Genomic DNA, 15,071 nt, shown 5'->3' on the forward strand with positions numbered 1-15,071 from the left:
TGAATTTTGGCATTTCACTCTGTTTTCTCCTATATTGATAGATGTATTTGGAACTCTAAACCAAACACGGTTTGTGCTAGCTTCTTGAAACTTGACACAGTAAAGCAGTTTCACGTTCTATCTCTATGTTCTGTTTCCTCTTGATGTAGCACTCAGCAGTGACTGAGGAGAAACACTTTCATTGAAAGGGGTTGCCAAGCTTCCCAAAATTGCGAGTCTCCAGAAATCTCAGCAACTATTTTTTCACCCAAACTGGATGATACTTTCAGGTAATGATCAGTACACTAAGCTCACTTGGTTCCCCAAATTTCGTTCTTTTATGTTGAAGCGTTCGCTTTCAGTAACTGTTTGAATTTTGGCGTTTCACTCTGTTTTCTCCTATACTGACAGATGTATTTGGAACTCTAAATCAAACACGGTTTGTGCTAGCTTCTTGAAACTTGACACAGTAAAGCAGTTTCACGTTCTATCTCTATGTTCTGTTTCCTCTTGATGTAGCCCTAAGCAGTGACTGGGGAGAAATACTTTCATTGAAAGGGGTTGCCAAGCTTCCAGAAATTACGAGTCTCCAGAAATCTCAGCAACTATGATTTCACCCATACTGGATGATACTTTCAGGTAATGATCAGTACACTAAGCCCACTTGGTTCGCCAAATTTCGTTCTTCTATGTTGAAGCGTTCGTTTCCAGTAACAGTTTGAATTTTGGCGTTTCACTCTGTTTTCTCCTATATTGATAGATGTATTTGGAACTCTAAACCAAACACGGTTTGTGCTAGCTTCTTGAAACTTGACACAGTAAAGTAGTTTCACGTTCTATCTCTATGTTCTGTTTCCTCTTCGATGTAGCACTCAGCAGTGACTGAGGAGAAACACTTTCATTGAAAGGGGTTGCCAAGCTTCCCAAAATTGCGAGTCTCCAGAAATCTCAGCAACTATTTTTTAACCCAAACTGGATGATACTTTCAGGTAATGATCAGTACACTAAGCCCACTTGGTTCCCCAAATTTCGTTCTTCTATGTTGAAGCGTTCGTTTCCAGTAACAGTTTGAATTTTGGCGTTTCACTCTGTTTTCTCCTATATTGATAGATGTATTTGGAACTCTAAACCAAACACGGTTTGTGCTAGCTTCTTGAAACTTGACACAGTAAAGCAGTTTCACATTCTATCTCTATGTTCTGTTTCCTCTTGATGTAGCACTCAGCAGTGACTGAGGAGAAACACTTTCATTGAAAGGGGTTGCCAAGCTTCCCAAAATTGCGAGTCTCCAGAAATCTCAGCAACTATTTTTTAACCCAAACTGGATGATACTTTCAGGTAATGATCAGTACACTAAGCCCACTTGGTTCCCCAAATTTCGTTCTTTTATGTTGAAGCGTTCGCTTCCAGTAACTGTTTGAATTTTGGCGTTTCACTCTGTTTTCTCCTATATTGATAGATGTATTTGGAACTCTAAACCAAACACGGTTTGTGCTAGCTTCTTGAAACTTGACACAGTAAAGCAGTTTCACGTTCTATCTCTATGTTCTGTTTCCTCTTGATGTAGCACTCAGCAGTGACTGAGGAGAAACACTTTCATTGAAAGGGGTTGCCAAGCTTCCCAAAATTGCGAGTCTCCAGAAATCTCAGCAACTATTTTTTAACCCAAACTGGATGATACTTTCAGGTAATGATCAGTACACTAAGCTCACTTGGTTCCCCAAATTTCGTTCTGTTATGTTGAAGCGTTCGCTTCCAGTAACTGTTTGAATTTTGGCATTTCACTCTGTTTTCTCCTATACTGACAGATGTATTTGGAACTCTAAATCAAACACGGTTTGTGCTAGCTTCTTGAAACTTGACACAGTAAAGCACTTTCACGTTCTATCTCTATGTTGTGTTTCCTCTGGATGTAGCCCTAAGCAGTGACTGGGGAGAAATACTTTCATTGACAGGGGTTGCCAAGCTTCCAGAAATTATGAGTCTCCAGAAATCTCAGCAACTATGATTTCACCCAACCTGGATGATACTTTCAGGTAATGATCAGTACACTAAGCCCACTTGGTTCGCCAAATTTCGTTCTTCTATGTTGAAGCGTTCGTTTCCAGTAACAGTTTGAATTTTGGCGTTTCACTCTGTTTTCTCCTATACTGACAGATGTATTTGGAACTCTAAATCAAACACGGTTTGTGCTAGCTTCTTGAAACTTGACACAGTAAAGCAGTTTCACGTTCTATCTCTATGTTCTGTTTCCTCTTGATGTAGCCCTAAGCAGTGACTGGGGAGAAATACTTTCATTGAAAGGGGTTGCCAAGCTTCCAGAAATTACGAGTCTCCAGAAATCTCAGCAACTATGATTTCACCCATACTGGATGATACTTTCAGGTAATGATCAGTACACTAAGCCCACTTGGTTCGCCAAATTTCGTTCTTCTATGTTGAAGCGTTCGTTTCCAGTAACAGTTTGAATTTTGGCGTTTCACTCTGTTTTCTCCTATATTGATAGATGTATTTGGAACTCTAAACCAAACAGGGTTTGTGCTAGCTTCTTGAAACTTGACACAGTAAAGCAGTTTCACGTTCTATCTCTATGTTCTGTTTCCTCTTGATGTAGTACTCAGCAGTGACTGAGGAGAAACACTTTCATTGAAAGGGGTTGCCAAGCTTCCCAAAATTGCGAGTCTCCAGAAATCTCAGCAACTATTTTTTAACCCAAACTGGATGATACTTTCAGGTAATGATCAGTACACTAAGCCCACTTGGTTCCCCAAATTTCATTCTTTTATGTTGAAGCGTTCGCTTCCAGTAACTGTTTGAATTTTGGCGTTTCACTCTGTTTTCTCCTATATTGATAGATGTATTTGGAACTCTAAACCAAACACGGTTTGTGCTAGCTTCTTGAAACTTGACACAGTAAAGCAGTTTCACGTTCTATCTCTATGTTCTGTTTCCTCTTGATGTAGCACTCAGCAGTGACTGAGGAGAAACACTTTCATTGAAAGGGGTTGCCAAGCTTCCCAAAATTGCGAGTCTCCAGAAATCTCAGCAACTATTTTTTAACCCAAACTGGATGATACTTTCAGGTAATGATCAGTACACTAAGCTCACTTGGTTCCCCAAATTTCGTTCTTTTATGTTGAAGCTTTCGCTTCCAGTAACTGTTTGAATTTTGGCGTTTCACTCTGTTTTCTCCTATACTGACAGATGTATTTGGAACTCTAAATCAAACACAGTTTGTGCTAGCTTCTTGAAACTTGACACAGTAAAGCACTTTCACGTTCTATCTCTATGTTCTGTTTCCTCTTGATGTAGCCCTAAGCAGTGACTGGGGAGAAATACTTTCATTGAAAGGGGTTGCCAAGCTTCCAGAAATTACGAGTCTCCAGAAATCTCAGCAACTATGATTTCACCCAACCTGGATGATACTTTCAGGTAATGATCAGTACACTAAGCCCACTTGGTTCGCCAAATTTCGTTCTTCTATGTTGAAGCGTTCGTTTCCAGTAACAGTTTGAATTTTGGCGTTTCACTCTGTTTTCTCCTATACTGACAGATGTATTTGGAACTCTAAATCAAACACGGTTTGTGCTAGCTTCTTGAAACTTGACACAGTAAAGCAGTTTCACGTTCTATCTCTATGTTCTGTTTCCTCTTGATGTAGCCCTAAGCAGTGACTGGGGAGAAATACTTTCATTGAAAGGGGTTGCCAAGCTTCCAGAAATTACGAGTCTCCAGAAATCTCAGCAACTATGATTTCACCCATACTGGATGATACTTTCAGGTAATGATCAGTACACTAAGCCCACTTGGTTCGCCAAATTTCGTTCTTCTATGTTGAAGCGTTCGTTTCCAGTAACAGTTTGAATTTTGGCGTTTCACTCTGTTTTCTCCTATATTGATAGATGTATTTGGAACTCTAAACCAAACACGGTTTGTGCTAGCTTCTTGAAACTTGACACAGTAAAGCAGTTTCACGTTCTATCTCTATGTTCTGTTTCCTCTTCGATGTAGCACTCAGCAGTGACTGAGGAGAAACACTTTCATTGAAAGGGGTTGCCAAGCTTCCCAAAATTGCGAGTCTCCAGAAATCTCAGCAACTATTTTTTAACCCAAACTGGATGATACTTTCAGGTAATGATCAGTACACTAAGCCCACTTGGTTCCCCAAATTTCGTTCTTCTATATTGAAGCGTTCGTTTCCAGTAACAGTTTGAATTTTGGCGTTTCACTCTGTTTTCTCCTATATTGATAGATGTATTTGGAACTCTAAACCAAACACGGTTTGTGCTAGCTTCTTGAAACTTGACACAGTAAAGCAGTTTCACGTTCTATCTCTATGTTCTGTTTCCTCTTGATGTAGCACTCAGCAGTGACTGAGGAGAAACACTTTCATTGAAAGGGGTTGCCAAGCTTCCCAAAATTGCGAGTCTCCAGAAATCTCAGCAACTATTTTTTAACCCAAACTGGATGATACTTTCAGGTAATGATCAGTACACTAAGCCCACTTGGTTCCCCAAATTTCGTTCTTTTATGTTGAAGCGTTCGCTTCCAGTAACTGTTTGAATTTTGGCGTTTCACTCTGTTTTCTCCTATACTGACAGATGTATTTGGAACTCTAAATCAAACACAGTTTGTGCTAGCTTCTTGAAACTTGACACAGTAAAGCACTTTCACGTTCTATCTCTATGTTCTGTTTCCTCTGGATGTAGCCCTAAGCAGTGACTGGGGAGAAATACTTTCATTGAAAGGGGTTGCCAAGCTTCCAGAAATTACGAGTCTCCAGAAATCTCAGCAACTATGATTTCACCCAACCTGGATGATACTTTCAGGTAATGATCAGTACACTAAGCCCACTTGGTTCGCCAAATTTCGTTCTTCTATGTTGAAGCGTTCGTTTCCAGTAACAGTTTGAATTTTGGCGTTTCACTCTGTTTTCTCCTATACTGACAGATGTATTTGGAACTCTAAATCAAACACGGTTTGTGGTAGCTTCTTGAAACTTGACACACTAAAGCAGTTTCACGTTCTATCTCTATGTTCTGTTTCCTCTTGATGTAGCCCTAAGCAGTGACTGGGGAGAAATACTTTCATTGAAAGGGGTTGCCAAGCTTCCAGAAATTACGAGTCTCCAGAAATCTCAGCAACTATGATTTCACCCATACTGGATGATACTTTCAGGTAATGATCAGTACACTAAGCCCACTTGGTTCGCCAAATTTCGTTCTTCTATGTTGAAGCGTTCGTTTCCAGTAACAGTTTGAATTTTGGCGTTTCACTCTGTTTTCTCCTATATTGATAGATGTATTTGGAACTCTAAACCAAACACGGTTTGTGCTAGCTTCTTGAAACTTGACACAGTAAAGCAGTTTCACGTTCTATCTCTATGTTCTGTTTGCTCTTGATGTAGCACTCAGCAGTGACTGAGGAGAAACACTTTCATTGAAAGGGGTTGCCAAGCTTCCCAAAATTGCGAGTCTCCAGAAATCTCAGCAACTATTTTTTAACCCAAACTGGATGATACTTTCAGGTAATGATCAGTACACTAAGCCCACTTGGTTCCCCAAATTTCGTTCTTTTATGTTGAAGCGTTCGCTTCCAGTAACTGTTTGAATTTTGGCGTTTCACTCTCTTTTCTCCTATATTGATAGATGTATTTGGAACTCTAAACCAAACACGGTTTGTGCTAGCTTCTTGAAACTTGACACAGTAAAGCAGTTTCACGTTCTATCTCTATGTTCTGTTTCCTCTTGATGTAGCACTCAGCAGTGACTGAGGAGAAACACTTTCATTGAAAGGGGTTGCCAAGCTTCCCAAAATTGCGAGTCTCCAGAAATCTCAGCAACTATTTTTTAACCCAAACTGGATGATACTTTCAGGTAATGATCAGTACACTAAGCTCACTTGGTTCCCCAAATTTCGTTCTTTTATGTTGAAGCGTTCGCTTTCAGTAACTGTTTGAATTTTGGCGTTTCACTCTGTTTTCTCCTATACTGACAGATGTATTTGGAACTCTAAATCAAACACGGTTTGTGCTAGCTTCTTGAAACTTGACACAGTAAAGCAGTTTCACGTTCTATCTCTATGTTCTGTTTCCTCTTGATGTAGCCCTAAGCAGTGACTGGGGAGAAATACTTTCATTGAAAGGGGTTGCCAAGCTTCCAGAAATTACGAGTCTCCAGAAATCTCAGCAACTATGATTTCACCCATACTGGATGATACTTTCAGGTAATGATCAGTACACTAAGCCCACTTGGTTCGCCAAATTTCGTTCTTCTATGTTGAAGCGTTCGTTTCCAGTAACAGTTTGAATTTTGGCGTTTCACTCTGTTTTCTCCTATATTGATAGATGTATTTGGAACTCTAAACCAAACACGGTTTGTGCTAGCTTCTTGAAACTTGACACAGTAAAGCAGTTTCACGTTCTATCTCTATGTTCTGTTTCCTCTTCGATGTAGCACTCAGCAGTGACTGAGGAGAAACACTTTCATTGAAAGGGGTTGCCAAGCTTCCCAAAATTGCGAGTCTCCAGAAATCTCAGCAACTATTTTTTAACCCAAACTGGATGATACTTTCAGGTAATGATCAGTACACTAAGCCCACTTGGTTCCCCAAATTTCGTTCTTCTATGTTGAAGCGTTCGTTTCCAGTAACAGTTTGAATTTTGGCGTTTCACTCTGTTTTCTCCTATATTGATAGATGTATTTGGAACTCTAAACCAAACACGGTTTGTGCTAGCTTCTTGAAACTTGACACAGTAAAGCAGTTTCACGTTCTATCTCTATGTTCTGTTTCCTCTTGATGTAGCACTCAGCAGTGACTGAGGAGAAACACTTTCATTGAAAGGGGTTGCCAAGCTTCCCAAAATTGCGAGTCTCCAGAAATCTCAGCAACTATTTTTTAACCCAAACTGGATGATACTTTCAGGTAATGATCAGTACACTAAGCCCACTTGGTTCCCCAAATTTCGTTCTTTTATGTTGAAGCGTTCGCTTCCAGTAACTGTTTGAATTTTGGCGTTTCACTCTGTTTTCTCCTATATTGATAGATGTATTTGGAACTCTAAACCAAACACGGTTTGTGCTAGCTTCTTGAAACTTGACACAGTAAAGCAGTTTCACGTTCTATCTCTATGTTCTGTTTCCTCTTGATGTAGCACTCAGCAGTGACTGAGGAGAAACACTTTCATTGAAAGGGGTTGCCAAGCTTCCCAAAATTGCGAGTCTCCAGAAATCTCAGCAACTATTTTTTAACCCAAACTGGATGATACTTTCAGGTAATGATCAGTACACTAAGCCCACTTGGTTCCCCAAATTTCGTTCTTTTATGTTGAAGCGTTCGCTTCCAGTAACTGTTTGAATTTTGGCGTTTCACTCTGTTTTCTCCTATATTGATAGATGTATTTGGAACTCTAAACCAAACACGGTTTGTGCTAGCTTCTTGAAACTTGACACAGTAAAGCAGTTTCACGTTCTATCTCTATGTTCTGTTTCCTCTTGATGTAGCACTCAGCAGTGACTGAGGAGAAACACTTTCATTGAAAGGGGTTGCCAAGCTTCCCAAAATTGCGAGTCTCCAGAAATCTCAGCAACTATTTTTTAACCCAAACTGGATGATACTTTCAGGTAATGATCAGTACACTAAGCTCACTTGGTTCCCCAAATTTCGTTCTGTTATGTTGAAGCGTTCGCTTCCAGTAACTGTTTGAATTTTGGCATTTCACTCTGTTTTCTCCTATACTGACAGATGTATTTGGAACTCTAAATCAAACACGGTTTGTGCTAGCTTCTTGAAACTTGACACAGTAAAGCACTTTCACGTTCTATCTCTATGTTGTGTTTCCTCTGGATGTAGCCCTAAGCAGTGACTGGGGAGAAATACTTTCATTGACAGGGGTTGCCAAGCTTCCAGAAATTATGAGTCTCCAGAAATCTCAGCAACTATGATTTCACCCAACCTGGATGATACTTTCAGGTAATGATCAGTACACTAAGCCCACTTGGTTCGCCAAATTTCGTTCTTCTATGTTGAAGCGTTCGTTTCCAGTAACAGTTTGAATTTTGGCGTTTCACTCTGTTTTCTCCTATACTGACAGATGTATTTGGAACTCTAAATCAAACACGGTTTGTGCTAGCTTCTTGAAACTTGACACACTAAAGCAGTTTCACGTTCTATCTCTATGTTCTGTTTCCTCTTGATGTAGCCCTAAGCAGTGACTGGGGAGAAATACTTTCATTGAAGGGGTTGCCAAGATTCCAGAAATTACGAGTCTCCAGAAATCTCAGCAACTATGATTTCACCCATACTGGATGATACTTTCAGGTAATGATCATTACACTAAGCCCACTTGGTTCGCCAAATTTCGTTCTTCTATGTTGAAGCGTTCGTTTCCAGTAACAGTTTGAATTTTGGCGTTTCACTCTGTTTTCTCCTATATTGATAGATGTATTTGGAACTCTAAACCAAACACGGTTTGTGCTAGCTTCTTGAAACTTGACACAGTAAAGCAGTTTCACGTTCTATCCCTATGTTCTGTTTCCTCTTCGATGTAGCACTCAGCAGTGACTGAGGAGAAACACTTTCATTGAAAGGGGTTGCCAAGCTTCCCAAAATTGCGAGTCTCCAGAAATCTCAGCAACTATTTTTTAACCCAAACTGGATGATACTTTCAGGTAATGATCAGTACACTAATCCCACTTGGTTCCCCAAATTTCGTTCTTCTATGTTGAAGCGTTCGTTTCCAGTAACAGTTTGAATTTTGGCGTTTCACTCTGTTTTCTCCTATATTGATAGATGTATTTGGAACTCTAAACCAAACACGGTTTGTCCTAGCTTCTTGAAACTTGACACAGTAAAGCAGTGTCACGTTCTATCTCTATGTTCTGTTTCCTCTTGATGTAGCACTCAGCAGTGACTGAGGAGAAACACTTTCATTGAAAGGGGTTGCCAAGCTTCCAGAAATTACGAGTCTCCAGAAATCTCAGCAACTATGATTTCACCCAAACTGGATGATACTTTCAGGTAATGATCAGTACACTAAGCCCACTTGGTTCCCCAAATTTCGTTCTTCTATGTTGATGCGTTCGCTTCCAGTAACTGTTTGAATTTTGGCGTTTCACTCTGTTTTCTCGTATACTGACAGATGTATTCGGAACTCTAAATCAAACACGGTTTGTGCTAGCTTCTTGAAACTTGACACAGTAAAGCAGTTTCACGTTCTATCACTATGTTCTGTTTCCTCTGGATGTAGCCCTAAGCAGTGACTGGGGAAAAATACTTTCATTGACAGAGGTTGCCAAGCTTCCAGAAATTACGAGTCTCCAGAAATCTCAGCAACTATGATTTCACCCAAACTGGATGATACTTTCAGGTTATGATCAGTACACTAAGCCCACTTGGTTCCCCAAATTTCGTTCTTCTATGTTGAAGCGTTCGTTTCCAGTAACAGTTTGAATTTTGGCGTTTCACTCTGTTTTCTCCTATATTGATAGATGTATTTGGAACTCTAACCCAAACACGGTTTGTGCTAGCTTCTTGAAACTTGACACAGTAAAGCAGTTTCACGTTCTATCTCTATGTTCTGTCTCCTCTTGATGTAGCCCTAAGCAGTGACTGGGGAGAAACACTTTCATTGAAAGGGGTTGCCAAGACTCCAAAAATTACGAGTCTCCAGAAATCTCAGCATCTATTTTTTCACCCAAACTTGATGATACTTTCAGGTAATGATGAGTACGCTAAGCCCACTGGGTTCCCCAAATTTCGTTCTTCTATGTTGAAGCGTTCGTTTCCAGTAACAGTTTGAATTTTGGCGTTTCACTCTGTTTTCTCCTATATTGATAGATGTATTTGGAACTCTAAATCAAACACGGTTTGTGCTAGCTTCTTGAAACTTGACACAGTAAAGCAGTTTCACGTTCTATATCTATGTTCTGTTTCCTCTTGATGTAGCACTCAGCAGTGACTGAGGAGAAATACTTTCATTGACAGGGGTTGCCAAGCTTCCAGAAATTACGAGTCTCCAGAAATCTCAGCAACTATGATTTCACCCAAACTGGATGATACTTTCAGGTAATAATAGGTACACTAAGCCCACTTGGTTCCCCAAATTTCGTTCTTCTATGTTGAAGCGTTCGTTTCCAGTAACAGTTTGAATTTTGGCGTTTCACTCTGTTTTCTCCTATATTGATAGATGTATTTGGAACTCTAAATCAAACACGGTTTGTGCTACCTTCTTCAAACTTGACACAGTAAAGCAGTTTCAAGTTCTATCTCTATGTTCTGTTTCCTCTTGATGTAGCACTCAGCAGTGACTGAGGAGAAACACTTTCATTGAAAGGGGTTGCCAAGCTTCCCAAAATTGCGAGTCTCCAGAAATCTCAGTAACTATTTTTTCAGCCAAACTGGATGATACTTTCAGGTAATGATCAGTACACTAAGCTCACTTGGTTCCCCAAATTTCGTTCTTTTATGTTGAAGCGTTCGCTTCCAGTAACTGTTTGAATTTTGGCGTTTCACTCTGTTTTCTCCTATACTGACAGATGTATTTGGAACTCTAAATCAAACACGGTTGTGCTAGCTTCTTGAAACTTGACACACTAAAGCAGTTTCACGTTCTATCTCTATGTTCTGTTTCCTCTTGATGTAGCCCTAAGCAGTGACTGGGGAGAAATACTTTCATTGAAAGGGGTTGCCAAGCTTCCAGAAATTACGAGTCTCCAGAAATCTCAGCAACTATGATTTCACCCATACTGGATGATACTTTCAGGTAATGATCAGTACACTAAGCCCACTTGGTTCGCCAAATTTCGTTCTTCTATGTTGAAGCGTTCGTTTCCAGTAACAGTTTGAATTTTGGCGTTTCACTCTGTTTTCTCCTATATTGATAGATGTATTTGGAACTCTAAACCAAACACGGTTTGTGCTAGCTTCTTGAAACTTGACACAGTAAAGCAGTTTCACGTTCTATCTCTATGTTCTGTTTCCTCTTCGATGTAGCACTCAGCAGTGACTGAGGAGAAACACTTTCATTGAAAGGGGTTGCCAAGCTTCCCAAAATTGCGAGTCTCCAGAAATCTCAGCAACTATTTTTTAACCCAAACTGGATGATACTTTCAGGTAATGATCAGTACACTAATCCCACTTGGTTCCCCAAATTTCGTTCTTCTATGTTGAAGCGTTCGTTTCCAGTAACAGTTTGAATTTTGGCGTTTCACTCTGTTTTCTCCTATATTGATAGATGTATTTGGAACTCTAAACCAAACACGGTTTGTCCTAGCTTCTTGAAACTTGACACAGTAAAGCAGTGCCACGTTCTATCTCTATGTTCTGTTTCCTCTTGATGTAGCACTCAGCAGTGACTGAGGAGAAACACTTTCATTGAAAGGGTTTGCCAAGCTTCCAGAAATTACGAGTCTCCAGAAATCTCAGCAACTATGATTTCACCCAAACTGGATGATACTTTCAGGTAATGATCAGTACACTAAGCCCACTTGGTTCCCCAAATTTCGTTCTTCTATGTTGATGCGTTCGCTTCCAGTAACTGTTTGAATTTTGGCGTTTCACTCTGTTTTCTCCTATACTGACAGATGTATTTGGAACTCTAAATCAAACACGGTTTGTGCTAGCTTCTTGAAACTTGACACAGTAAAGCAGTTTCACGTTCTATCACTATGTTCTGTTTCCTCTGGATGTAGCCCTAAGCAGTGACTGGGGAAAAATACTTTCATTGACAGAGGTTGCCAAGCTTCCAGAAATTACGAGTCTCCAGAAATCTCAGCAACTATGATTTCACCCAAACTGGATGATACTTTCAGGTAATGATGAGTACACTAAGCCCACTTGGTTCCCCAAATTTCGTTCTTCTATGTGGAAGCGTTCGTTTCCAGTAACAGTTTGAATTTTGGCGTTTCACTCTGTTTTCTCCTATATTGATAGATGTATTTGGAACTCTAACCCAAACACGGTTTGTGCTAGCTTCTTGAAACTTGACACTGTAAAGCAGTTTCACGTTCTATCTCTATGTTCTGTCTCCTCTTGATGTAGCCCTAAGCAGTGACTGGGGAGAAACACTTTCATTGAAAGGGGTTGCCAAGCTTCCAAAAATTACGAGTCTCCAGAAATCTCAGCATCTATTTTTTCACCCAAACTTGATGATACTTTCAGGTAATGATGAGTACGCTAAGCCCACTGGGTTCCCCAAATTTCGTTCTTCTATGTTGAAGCGTTCGTTTCCAGTAACAGTTTGAATTTTGGCGTTTCACTCTGTTTTCTCCTATATTGATAGATGTATTTGGAACTCTAAACCAAACACGGTTTGTGCTAGCTTCTTGAAACTTGACACAGTAAAGCAGTTTCACGTTCTATATCTATGTTCTGTTTCCTCTTGATGTAGCACTCAGCAGTGACTGAGGAGAAATACTTTCATTGACAGGGGTTGCCAAGCTTCCAGAAATTACGAGTCTCCAGAAATCTCAGCAACTATGATTTCACCCAAACTGGATGATACTTTCAGGTAATAATAGGTACACTAAGCCCACTTGGTTCCCCAAATTTCGTTCTTCTATGTTGAAGCGTTCGTTTCCAGTAACAGTTTGAATTTTGGCGTTTCACTCTGTTTTCTCCTATATTGATAGATGTATTTGGAACTCTAAATCAAACACGGTTTGTGCTACCTTCTTCAAACTTGACAAAGTAAAGCAGTTTCAAGTTCTATCAATAGGTTCTCTTTCCTCTTGATGTAGCACTCAGCAGTGACTGAGGAGAAACACTTTCATTGAAAGGGGTTGCCAAGCTTCCCGAAATTGCGAGTCTCCAGAAATCTCAGCAACTATTTTTTAACCCAAACTGGATGATACTTTCAGGTAATGATCAGTACACTAAGCTCACTTGGTTCCCCAAATTTCGTTCTTTTATGTTGAAGCGTTCGCTTCCAGTAACTGTTTGAATTTTGGCGTTTCACTCTGTTTTCTCCTATACTGACAGATGTATTTGGAACTCTAAATCAAACACGGTTTGTGCTAGCCTCATGAAACTTGACACACTAAAGCAGTTTCACGTTCTATCTCTATGTTCTGTTTCCTCTTGATGTAGCCCTAAGCAGTGACTGGGGAGAAATACTTTCATTGAAAGGGGTTGCCAAGCTTCCAGAAATTACGAGTCTCCAGAAATCTCAGCAACTATGATTTCACCCATACTGGATGATACTTTCAGGTAATGATCAGTACACTAAGCCCAATTGGTTCGCCATATTTCGTTCTTCTATGTTGAAGCGTTCGTTTCCAGTAACAGTTTGAATTTTGGTGTTTCACTCTGTTTTCTCCTATATTGATAGATGTATTTGGAACTCTAACCCAAACACGGTTTGTGCTAGCTTCTTGAAACTTGACACAGTAAAGCAGTTTCACGTTCTATCTCTATGTTCTGTCTCCTCTTGATGTAGCCCTAAGCAGTGACTGGGGAGAAACACTTTCATTGAAAGGGGTTGCCAAGCTTCCAAAAATTACGAGTCTCCAGAAATCTCAGCATCTATTTTTTCACCCAAACTTGATGATACTTACAGGTAATGATGAGTACGCTAAGCCCACTGGGTCCCCAAATTTCGTTCTTCTATGTTGAAGCATTCGTTTCCAGTAACAGTTTGAATTTTGGCGTTTCACTCTGTTTTCTCCTATATTGATAGATGTATTTGTAACTCTAAACCAAACACGGTTTGTGCTAGCTTCTTGAAACTTGACACAGTAAAGCAGTTTCACGTTCTATATCTATGTTCTGTTTCCTCTTGATGTAGCACTCAGCAGTGACTGAGGAGAAACACTTTCATTGAAAGGGGTTGCCAAGCTTCCCAAAATTGCGAGTCTCCAGAAATCTCAGCAACTATTTTTTAACCCAAACTGGATGATACTTTCAGGTAATGATCAGTACACTAAGCCCACTTGGTTCCCCAAATTTCGTTCTTCTATGTTGAAGCGTTCGTTTCCAGTAACAGTTTGAATTTTGGCGTTTCACTCTGTTTTCTCCTATATTGATACATGTATTTGGAACTCTAAACCAAACACGGTTTGTGCTAGCTTCTTGAAACTTGACACAGTAAAGCAGTTTCACGTTCTATCTCTATGTTCTGTTTCCTCTTGATGTAGCACTCAGCAGTGACTGAGGAGAAACACTTTCATTGAAAGGGGTTGCCAAGCTTCCCAAAATTGCGAGTCTCCAGAAATCTCAGCAACTATTTTTTAACCCAAACTGTATGATACTTTCAGGTAATGATCAGTACACTAAGCTCACTAGGTTCCCCAAATTTCGTTCTTTTATGTTGAAGCGTTCGCTTCCAGTAACTGTTTGAATTTTGGCGTTTCACTCTGTTTTCTCCTATATTGATAGATGTATTTGGAACTCTAAACCAAACACGGTTTGTGCTAGCTTCTTGAAACTTGACACAGTAAAGCAGTTTCACGTTCTATCTCTATGTTCTGTTTCCTCTTGATGTAGCACTCAGCAGTGACTGAGGAGAAACACTTTAATTGAAAGGGGTTGCCATGCTTCCCAAAATTGCGAGTCTCCAGAAATCTCAGCAACTATTTTTTAACCCAAACTGGATGATACTTTCAGGTAATGATCAGTACACTAAGCTCACTTGGTTCCCCAAATATCGTTCTTTTATGTTGAAGCGTTCGCTTCCAGTAACTGTTTGAATTTTGGCGTTTCACTCTGTTTTCTCCTATACTGACAGATGTATTTGGAACTCTAAATCAAACACGGTTTGTGCTAGCTTCTTGAAACTTGACACAGTAAAGCACTTTCACGTTCTATCTCTATGTTCTGTTTCCTCTGGATGTAGCCCTAAGCAGTGACTGGGGAGAAATACTTTCATTGACAGGGGTTGCCAAGCTTCCAGAAATTACGAGTCTCCAGAAATCTCAGCAACTATGATTTCACCCAACCTGGATGATACTTTCAGGTAATGATCAGTACACTAAGCCCACTTGGTTCGCCAAATTTTGTTCTTCTATGTTGAAGCGTTCGATTCCAGTAACAGTTTGAATTTTGGCGTTTTACTCTGTTTTCTCCTATATTGATAGATGTATTTGGAACTCTAAATC

Source organism: Spermophilus citellus, assembly GCF_964194105.1.
Source record: "Spermophilus citellus genome assembly, chromosome: 1".
In the NCBI taxonomy this organism is placed as follows: Eukaryota; Metazoa; Chordata; class Mammalia; order Rodentia; family Sciuridae; genus Spermophilus; species Spermophilus citellus.